The sequence below is a fragment of the Myodes glareolus genome, chromosome 15 (assembly GCF_982192425.1).
Source record: "Myodes glareolus chromosome 15, mMyoGla1.1, whole genome shotgun sequence".
In the NCBI taxonomy this organism is placed as follows: Eukaryota; Metazoa; Chordata; class Mammalia; order Rodentia; family Cricetidae; genus Myodes; species Myodes glareolus.
The window spans coordinates 41259658-41271022 of NC_142040.1; positions in this window are offsets into that span (position 1 = coordinate 41259658).

The window sequence follows — 11365 nt, forward strand, 5'->3', positions numbered from 1 at the left end:
GGTGATGCTTCTTTGATTTCTTTCTTGGCCTGTTTATCACTTGTATATAGGAGGACTACTGATTTTTTGAGTTATTCTTGTGCTCCACCATATTACTGAAGGTGATTATCAGCTGTAGGAGTTCCCTGATAGAATTTTTGGGGTCATTTATATGTACTATCCTTTCATCTGCAAGTTGTGAAAGTTTGACTACTTCTTTTCCAATTTGTATTCTCTTGACCTCCTTTTGTTGCCTTGTTGCTCTAGCTAGAATTTTGAATACTATATTGAATAGATGTGGAGAGAGTGGACAGCCTTGTCTTGTTCCTGATTTTAGTGGAATCGCTTTGAGTTCCTTTCCATTTAGTTTGATGTTTGCTTGCTGTATATTGTCTTTATTATGTTTAGGTGTGTTCCTTGTATCTTTGATTCCTTCAAGACCTTTATTATGAAGGGATGGTGGATTTTGTTGAAGGCTTTTTCAGCATCTAATGAGATGATCATGCAGTTTTTTTATATGGTGGATTACATTGACAGATTGTAATTGTCAATTATCTGTCAAAAATTGACAGATTTTCATATATTGAACCATCCATCCCTGCATCTCTGGGATGAAGCCTGGTGGATGATTTTTCTGATGTGTTCTTTGATTCAGTTTGCTAGTATTTTCGCATCAATTTTCAAGAGGGAGATTGGTCTATAGTTCTCTTTCTTGGTTGAGTGTTTTTATGGCTTGGGTGTTAGGATAATTGTAGCTTCATAAAAGGAGATCGGCAATGTACCTTCTGTTCCTGTTGTGTGGAACAATTTGAGGAGTATTGGTATTAGCTCTTCTTTGAAATTCTGTTAGAATTCTGTCCTCAAACCATCTGGCTATGGACTTTTTTTGGTTGGGAGACTTTAAATGACTTCTTCTATTTCCTTAGGGTCTATTTAAATTGTTTATCTGGTTTTAATTATCATTTTATTTGGTACCTATCCAGAAAATTATCCATTTCTTTTAAATTTTCTTTTTTTCTTTTCTTCTTCTTCTTCTTCTTCTTCTTCTTCTTCTTCTTCTTCTTCTTCTTCTTCTTCTTCTTCTTCTTCTTCTTCTTCTTCCTTTTCTTTATTTTTTTTTATTTTGTGGAGTGCAGGTCTTTGATGAATGACCTAATGGTTCTCCGGATTTCTTCTGTGTCTGTTATTATGTTTCTCTTTTCATTTCCGATTTTGTTAATTTGGTTAGTCTCTCTCTGCCTTTCGGTTAGTTTGGAAAGGGTTTGTTTATCTTGTTGCTTTTCTCAAAGAACCAATTCTGTGTTTCATTGATTCTTTTTATTGTTCTCTTTTGTTTTTATTTTATTGATTTCAGCCCTCAGTTTGATTATTTCCTGGCATCCTATGTGATTCCTATGCCTCCTATGTGAATTTGCTTCTTTTTTGTTCTAAAGTTTTCAGGTGTGCTGTTAAGTCACTAGTGTGAGATTTCTCCAAATTCTTTTTGTAGGCATTTAGTGCTATGAACTTCCCTCTTAGCACTGCTTTCACAGTGTCCCATAAGTTTGGGTATACCGTGCATTCATTTTCATTGAATTCTAGGAAGTCTTTAATTTCTTTCTTTATTTCTCCCTTGACCCAGTGGTGATTCAGCTGAACATTACTCAGTTTCCATGAGTTTGTAGGCCTTCTGTAATTTGTGTTGTGGTTGAATTCTTATTTTAAGCCATGGTGATCTGATAAGATACAGGGGTTTACTGGTGTAGAAAGTCCTTCCGTCTATGTGTTGCTTTTATTGGTTAATGAATAAAGAAACTGCCTTGGCCTGTTGATAGGGCAGAACTTAGGTAGGCAGGGAAGACAGAACTGAATGCTGGGAGGAAGGAGGGCAGAGTCTTAGATGCCATGGGGCCACCAGAGACAGACATGCTAAATTTTTGCTGGTAAGCCACTGCCATGTGGCCATGTACAGATTAATAGAAATGAGTTAAATTAATATAAGAGTTTGTCAATAAGAAGCGAGAGCTAATGGGCTAAAGAGTGTTTTAATTAATATAGTTTCTGTGTGGTTATTTCGGTTCTGGGTGGCCGGGATGAACAAGCAGCACCCAGTGCCCTTCTCCTACAAATTGGTGCTCAATGGCCGGGACAAACAAGCGGCACCCAGCACCCTCCTTCTACAGTTTACTGCATTTTTTTTAATCTGTTAAGATTTGCTTTGTGACTGAGTATGTGGTCAGTTTTAGAGAAGGTTCCATGAGGTGTTGAGAAGAAGGTATGTGTTCTTTGTGTTTGGGTGGAATGTTCTATAGATGTCAGTTAAGCTCATTTGTGTCATCTATTAGTTCCCTTATTTCTCCACTAATTTTCTGTCTGGTAGGTTCATTGGTAAGAGTGGGATATTGAAGTCTTCTGCTATTAGTGTGTGGGGTTTGATGTGTGATTTAAGCTTTAGTAATGTTTAGTAATCTTTGTCTGTCCCTATCATTCTTAGGTTTTCCCTTTTTATGGTGTCCCAGATTTCCTGGATGTTTTGTGTTATGCCTTTGTTGGCATTTTGTTTTTCTTGTCCAATGAATTTATTTCCTTTATTGTATCTTCGATACCAGAGGTTCTCTCTTCCATCTCTTGCATTCTGTTGATTAAACTTCCATCTGTAGTTCCCGTTTGTTTACCCAGATTTTCCATTTCCAGAATTCCCTCAGTTTGTGTTTTCTTTATTGCCTATATTTCAATTTTCAAGTCTTGAACTGCTTCCTTCACCTGTTCGATTGTCTTTCTTGACTTTCTTTAAGAGATTTCTTCCAATTTTTTGTTTGTCTTTTCCTTGTTTTCTTTAAGAAAAAAATTATTTTCTCTGTAAGGACCTCTATTATCTTCATAAAGTTATTTTTAAGATCATTTTTTTCTGCTTCCTTTGCTTTGGGATGTTCAGGTTCTGCTGTTGTTGAATCACTAGGTTCTGGTGGTGCCATACTGCTCTTTATGTTGTTGAATGTGTTCTTCCACTGCTGTCTACCCAGTTGGTACAGGAGGTACCTGTGACTCAGGAAACCACTCTTCCTCTAATTGATTCAGGTGGTGTCTGTGCCGCTTATGTTATGGGGGATGGTTGGTGGGGGACTGAGGATGGTGGATTCTTTGAGTTTGTGAAGTGGAGTGGGATTTGTTGATTACAAGATTACAGGATCCAATGGACAGTGGTAGTGGTGGTGATGAGTGGCTTGTCAGCTGGAGCCTTACCTGTTGACCAGCTAGTGGGGCTGAGATGAGTGGGTGGAGGGGTAAGGGATATGCCCCAGGGTCTAGAGATCAGGTTGTTCAGCAGGGAGACCAGGCTGGCCTTGAACTTAGAGATTCACCTACCTCTGCCTCCCTTTAATTTGGAATTAAAGATATGCACCATCAAGTCTAGTTCATCTTTTCATTCTTAAACCATATATTAAGACCTACTGATTACAAATTTGTCTCTAATTATAAAAAGACTATGATCTTAAAAACAAATGTTTTTACTATTGTTTTTATTGATTTTTATGTTTATTTAGGTTTTGAATTCCAATGAGATTGTCCTACTTTAAATCTATACTTTATCATTGATCAAATCTCTAATGATTACCTTCACTATAAAAATGTAGAATGTACCTTTTTTTGGCTCAAATATCACAGTTCTTGGAATTGGCTCTCTATATACACATATATAGGTAAGCATATATTAAATATATTCTTTTATATATTTGGGCATCATTGTACATAACATTAAAATATTGGAATTATCTAAATTTCCACAAACAAACCAAGTTGTGATACATCTGTCCATTTGTAAAACTTTAACTATGTATCTTTCTTTCTCTTTCTTTTTTCTTTTTCTATTTTTGTTTTGTTTTGATTCCTGCTTTTTGAATCAAAGTTTCTCTGTGTTGCTCCCACTGCCCGTGGCACACACTCTGTAGACCAAGCTGCCCTTGAACTCAGAGCTCTGTCTGCCTCTGCCTCCCGAGTGCTGGGACTGAAGGCTCATACTCCTACTGCCCAGCAACTATGTATCTCTTTCAAATAAAACCAGCTAATGCTGTACTGATGTGACGTAATCTATAAGATAGAAAGTGAATAAGGGCCGCTGAGGGTTCAGCTGGTACAGGAGCTTATTGTGTCGGCATCATGACCTGCTTTCAACCAAAATAAATCTGTATCAAGGTAGGCAGAGAGCACTAACTTCACGGAGTTGTCCTCTAGCCTACTCAGCTTTCTGTGGTAGGCATGCCTACATACACACACACACACACACACACACACACACACACACACACACACACTTAAAGGAGTGGATAAAGCAACCTGTACAGCAGAATTTTAAAAATGCTATCATTTATGCAAAACGAAAAGTAGATACAGTAGGTGTCTGCTTGCCATACAGTGCATATTTCTGTAAAATATATAGGAAGCTAGTGATCTGAGTTGTTTCTGAAGTGGGAAAACATACTTCTCAATAGGTGATTTTTTTTTTCTGTTCAAATCAAACTAATACGCTTGTTTTTTTTTTTATTAAATAAGTGTTTTAATTTGATGGCATTAAGACAATAATGTCTAAATGGTTTGCAACCTAAAGCCCAGCTTCTTAAACTCTCGGTTGCCAGTTCATATAGATTGAGTAACTGAATGTGAGTGTCTTGGAAATTTGGCAAGCTGAGTTTGCAGCGACAAAAAACTAACTCAAGTACACAGTAAGGCAAGCTGTTTCTGGCAGTGCTAACCTGTGTTGCATGAAGCAACTTCACTATAGGTCTGAATGAGCAGCATGAATGTTCTCTGTGCACTGTGCCATCCCTTCATGTCCTGCCAACCAGCACAGCCTGAAACACCTCAGCTCAGATTCCTGGCAATGATGTACTGTTGACTGCAGTGTTTTACCAAGCGGGCAAAACGCTCTGTTCTTGCGGAATATTTAAGCATACAAGGTGTATTGCATTTGTTTAACTATATAAAGATGTGCTGTATTTGCTTAATTATGTAAAGATATGTTGCTGTTTTGCCTTGCCTGCCTAAGGCACCTGATTGGTCTAATAAATAGCTGAATGGCCAGTAGCAAGAAAGGAGGTATAGGCAGAACTTCCAGGCGTGGTTAGTAAGTAGGAGGAGGAAGTTAGGCTCAGGCGACATCCTGGCAGGGAGATGTCAGGGGCCAGCCAGACACGGAAGAAATAGGAAAGGAAAGCAGGACATATAGAATGAAAGGTAAAAAGCTCCAAGGCAGAATGTAGATGAATAGAAACAGGTTAAATTAAGTTAAAAGAGCTAGTCGGACAAGCTGAAAGCTAAAAACCAAACATTCATAATTAACACTAAATCTCCATGATTTTATTTGGGAGCTGATTGGTTGCTAAAAGAAAATGCCAACTACATTCTGTTCTTGAAAAAACACAATGTTTTAATTGTGGAAAACAAGGACTTTTTAAATATTTTCCTACCACCATTCTGCAATATTTAAGTCTAGGTCAGTATAATTCTAGATTGTGTTAAAATGTTTATAAAACTGTTGTTTGAGTTGCTGATTGGAGTTTCATAGCTCTCTCTCTCTCTCTCTTTTTCTCTCTCTCACTCTCTTACACACATACACACACCCAAATCACTAAACAATTTTTAGTTCAGTAATAGAATTTTCATTGGTCTGAAATGGCCGTAAACTTATTTTTGACATTTTGTACTATATATTTATGTGAAGCAGCAACTGCTACATTGATAATTATAAAATCAAAATAGCAATGAAAAACAAAAAAGATGTTTTCCCTTCCGCAGTATCAAATAGTCAGCCAATATTTAATTCTTTATGTAAGAATATACAAATGCTGCTGGGCAGCAGTGGCACATGCCTTTAATCCCAGCACTCAGAAGGCAAAGGGAGTCGGAACTCTGTGAATTTGAGGCCAGCCTGGTCATTAGAGTGAGATCCAGGACATCCAGGGCTACATGGACAAACCCTGGGAGATAAATACAAACACACACACACACACACACACACACACACACACACACACACACATTTCTTTATTGTGAAAATTTGTTTTCATTTTAAATCAAGGTGAAATTATATGGATGCTACAAGTCATTTTAAAATAAAATTCTACTGCAAGTTATCAGAAAATGTTTGATTTTGTTCTCCCAAGACCTGATCACTTATTTGTTACTCTTAAAGACTTATTTTTGACTGGACTTGGACTTAGAAGTAGAAACTCTAAGCACGGATAGCTTACCTCTCTTGGCAACCTGTTCCTGGCATATCCTACACATTCCTCCTTATTTTTTCTTAGTGTGTTCTCTCTTCAAAGCAACATGTCAGCATTTGTATCACAGGACAAATGAAATAGCAAGACACTAAATCTTGGGTACTTTGGTCCTGGGTTTCTTACCTTCTCGGTTTAAGGACTTTCTGATGACATATTGGGAATGTTACCTTCCTGAAGATTGAAGAGGTTTTGGATTCTGCTAGCTCTTTTGGGACCCAACAACCAAGACATAGTAGTATCTGTCAGCCCAGAAATATCCTCTTTCTTTCCTTCTCACCCACCCCCCGCTCCCCAATAACCAAGTTGAGGGCACTCAGATTGACATCCAGATGCATCCATGAACAGAATTTGCTTCCTCTCTCTAGTTTTCCTTGATCTATAACAAAAATATCTTGTTACTCAGCACACTGCCATGGGTAAAGATGTCTTGCTTCATGGGAAAATCTCGTTGGTCTCCCCTACTATTGATTTTAGACCATACAACTGGTCTACTTTTCATCCAGAGCATCAGCAACTCCTTCTGTGGCCTTGCGCTTCTCATAGAAGACACAAAGCTTTCAGTCATTGTCCATATCAATGAGTTTCTGACAGCCAGGGGCAGGGAAGGAGATATTCAGCTTCATCTTGTACAGTCTACTGCCTAGGATGCATCCTGAATAAGAACAGTGTTCGAGTTCCATTCCTATCTTAATGTACCTATATATCCTGAGTCACGTAAAAATTTCTTGGACAAAAAGTTTTGCCAACAGAGAATATTTAAGAAGTCTTGGCTTAATAGTGAATATTGTCCACATTCTGTCTACTTTAAGCAGAGTTATGACTTACTGTAATTGTTTGTGATACAAGGACAGGAAATCTACTGTGACAGGTAGTATCTAAAAGTAGGGATTTGTTTTGCTATCAATTAAGGCTGGACTCAAGTTGTGTCAATATCCTATTAGATATAAATACTATGTATTAGAAGATTGTTTCAAGAAATTACGTTACTCAGTTAAAAGTATGTTTACCTTAAGTTTGACTTTATCTACCTAGTTTGTGATAATTATACATTGACTATAGTCTTACCAATCCTTTTATTACCAATGTTGAAGAATTATTCAACATTCTTCTCTGTTGAATAAGCATCATTAACTTCTTATGTTAATTCCAAAATGAAATAGGTTCTGAGTTGACAGTTGCCTCTTTGGTTGAATAGGGAATCAAAGCATGCTTATTGCAGATCAACTATCTGAAACAGTAAAAAAATATGCTTTCAAGTGAAGTGTAGAGATGGTCTGAACAGAACATTGCAGTGGCTCCCAAACAGGGCCTGCTAATGATGACTGGAAAGCTTCCTGCAGCCTGCTGTGGCTTTCAGTTGAAGCTGCCCGTCTTTGCCTTGTATTTCTAGTCCTGGGAAATTCTTTGCTCTCTAAATTATATTTTTAAAAAACCCCACACATTCAGGTATTTAAAGGAAGTGTCAGCAAAAGCAGTGTTTTATCTACTTAGTATTGTTACATTATGTCTATATATGTGGAATAGTGAACGATCTACTCTTTCACTATATGAATATGATAAATATCTTGATCCGATAAAGATAATGATATATTTATCCCTCTAAATGTGCACTTTTTTTTCTTGGAGGTATCACAAATCCCCTCCACTAGGTCTTTGGAGAGCTGCGATTAACGGTTGTCAGTCATGCTTACCCTACAGTGCTGTCCACAGGACAAACTGCCCTCTTCTGCTCTGCCACCCATGCTCATGGGCTCAGTCTTTCTCCATCTCCCTTCCCCTTGCCTGTTTGAGCCTCTCACTACCCTCCCAATATTTCCAGGATGCTTGTTTTCCCAAGCTTCTCTCCGTGAATGCAAATGTGTTATTGGTCATTTTGTACTTGAATAATTTCACTTAACACCTGGGCTCACTCAGTTGCCACACTGTTAGCATTTCATTAGTTTTAAACTTTAAAAATGATTTATGCTTTCAGTGTGTGTTTGTTTATATGTTTGTGTGTATGTGTGTTTGTGCCCAACATGGCACATGTATGGAGGTCATAGGACAACATGTAGGAGTCAAGTCTCTCCCTTCATCATGGTGTGACAGGCCCCAGACCTTAGCACAACTGATACCATGTTAGAGGTGTCTGACTTTATAACCCAGCACATAGGCCCTAACACCTGCCAAAAATGGAACAAAGACCTATCCTATCAAAGGTCTAGTCTATAGCTCCAGGAAAGTCCTTAAATGTACTCACCTTGATTTTTGGCTTCTGTAGCTCTGTTTCTTGCTAACTGAAGTGGGACAACCAGGATGTGGTTTTTTGTCCATAAAAGACAAAGGACTGAAAGGCTTCAGGCTGCATGATTTGGGCAAGTTCCCTAGGCAGCTGCTAGCTAGCCTCCAGTAGGGATTTTCTTTTCAGCTTTGAGTGTGTCTCTCTGGTGGTCTCCGGTGGGTTTACCCTGAAACAGTGTGGGTTTCAGGGATCAAACTCAAGTCATCAGTCTAGGTAGTAAGTGCCTGATTGTCTTAAGAACCCCATTTCATTTTTTTTTTTTTTTTTAAAAAGACAGACTCTTATTATTTAGTACTAGCTGTTCTGGAACTTGCTTTAAAGACCAGTCTGACCTTGAACTTACAGATGTCTATCTGCTCTGCCTTCCCGCTTTCCTTGTGTTGGAATTAAAGGCATGTGCCTCCATGCCTTGTCAATTTAATTAATTTTTTTAAATTTAATTAATTTTTATAGCTGAGTAATATTCTCTTGTGTATATGTTCTACAGTTTATCTACCCATCTATTGATGGGCATCTAAATTGATTCTATAACCTGGCTATTATCAATAAAGTATCAGTGAATCAGGGAGTTCAAAAATATCTTTGACATCGACTTTCTTTTCTTTGGATACATACTTAGCAGAATTGTGATCGGCAGTTTTGTAACCAGTTTTAGTTAAGGGGCCTCTCTACTCGGTTCACAAAATGGCTGTATCGATTTATTTTGCTCTCTTCAAATAATTTCAGGACTTATTTATGCTTAAGTTTTTGATCCAGTTTGAGTTTTATTTGTTTTGTTTTGAGATATCTTCGTCTGGCCAGGAACTTGCTGTGAAGAACTGGATGATTTCAAGCTTGTAACCATCCTCTTTCCTTTCCGCCTAGTGCTGGGATTACAAAACAGAAAGACTGTGCTAAACTTGAGTGTATGTGTGTGTGTGTGTATATATGTATGCATGCATATATGCCTGTATGTATGTATGCATGTATTTATATATTTGGTTTGTGAGATATATGGATCTTATTTCATTCATTTGAATGTGGATACCCAATTTTACCAGCACTGTTTATGAAGAAATTGTTCTTTCTACAATGAATGTTTTTGTTTCCTTTGGTTATAAACATCACTTGGGTTCTTGTGCACTTATTTCTAGGTTTTCTATTCTAGTATACTGGTTTATATGTCTCTTCTTATGCCAGTATGATGCTACTTTAGTTTGGTAGGATATTTGAAGTCAAACACTATAATGTCAGCATAATGTTTTTTGCTCACAAAACTTTACCTATTCAGGATCATTTATGGTTACATTATTTTTTTTCTTCTGTGACAAATTTCATTGGCATTTGGAAAGGGATTGTGTTGAGTGATAGATCTCTTTGGGTGGTACGACTATTTTAACAATGTTAATTCTTCTAGTTTATGATACCTTCCCATTTCTTGTCTTCAATTTCTTTCATCACTGCTGTAAGTTTTCAATGCAGAACTTTTACAATCCTGCAGCCTAAATTTACTCTTAGGCTTTAAAAAAAAAAAACCATCGGTTTTGTAGTTGGTGTAAATGAGATTGCTTTCTATTTTCCCGTACAGGTAGTTCATTATTGGTGTACACTTGCATGCTAGTTTATCCTGAAAAAAGCCTTTTTAGCAAAATCTCACATAGTCCAGACTGACCTTAAACTCACTCTGTCATTGGGAATGACTTTCAGCTTTGACAATCCTGAGTGCTAAGGTTTTAGGTGTGTCCCACTATGTCTCTGACTCAAGTCCTGCAGGCAGGCTAAGCAAAGCACTCCATCAGCTGGAAGAAATCTCCAGTCACCAATCAGTGTTTTCCATGCTATGAATCTGGCAGATCAAACTGAGAAGCGGTTGTCTGAGCCTGTGGTAGAGAAGCCCCATTCTCCCTTGAATTGTTTTCATTTTCTGTAGGAATTAAGGATTGGTTAAACAGTCAGTTCTGGCCACAGGGCATAGATGACTGAAGTGAGCGTGTGTTGTTTTGTTATTCTTGCTTTTTGTTTTTCAAGACAGGGTTTCACTGCATAGCTCTGGCTGTACTGAAGCTCACTCTTTAGACCAGGCTAGCCTGAAACTCACGGAGATCTGCCTTCCTCTGCCTCCTGAGTGCTGCGGATACAGGTGCGTGCCACCACCCCACCACCACTCAACAGGTTTACATTCTTAATTGGATTAATTAAAGCAATAAGGATGTTGGGGCTTATGATAAAGTTTCTAGCATGCAAGACAGCTTCTCCTAGGCCTTCTAACACAGCTTAGAAACAGAAGCATGGAAGGGGGGAAAGGGGCACCCTGCTTCTCCTAGGCAGTTATGAAGCAAAGCATCAGGTTTGGGCAGTACTGACACAAAGAGGAAGAGTAAATACCGCACGCCTCTCTGATCCTCTACTCTCTTCTCAGAGGTCTGACCAAATTTGGATGGAAACCAGTGCCCGTGGCTGCATGGGCGATAATTTTCAGGGTTCAGTCTTCTAGGGCACAGGGCAGAAGAGAGATGGGCCGAGAACGGGTGGGGAATGGGAATGCAAAAGAGACTCGACAGCACGTGTACTCACTTGGGACAATCTCCGGATGAAGCGTTGTGCTCTGTACTCTGTCAGGTAAGTTGCTGGTGACCTTAGTTCGTCTCAACTCCAAATGCTTTGGGATGATTTTCTAAGCCCCTTGTTAATTCAGGTAAAGTTTTAAGGAAAGCTTTACTGTGTTGCATATGATATCCTGATACATACGATTAACATTCCAGATAAACATAAAAGTGTTTGCATAAATTCACAAGTCCCTGCCCCCCACAGGGAAAGTGAAATTAACAAATTAAAACCTGTAGGAAAAAAACAAAACCCACTACCT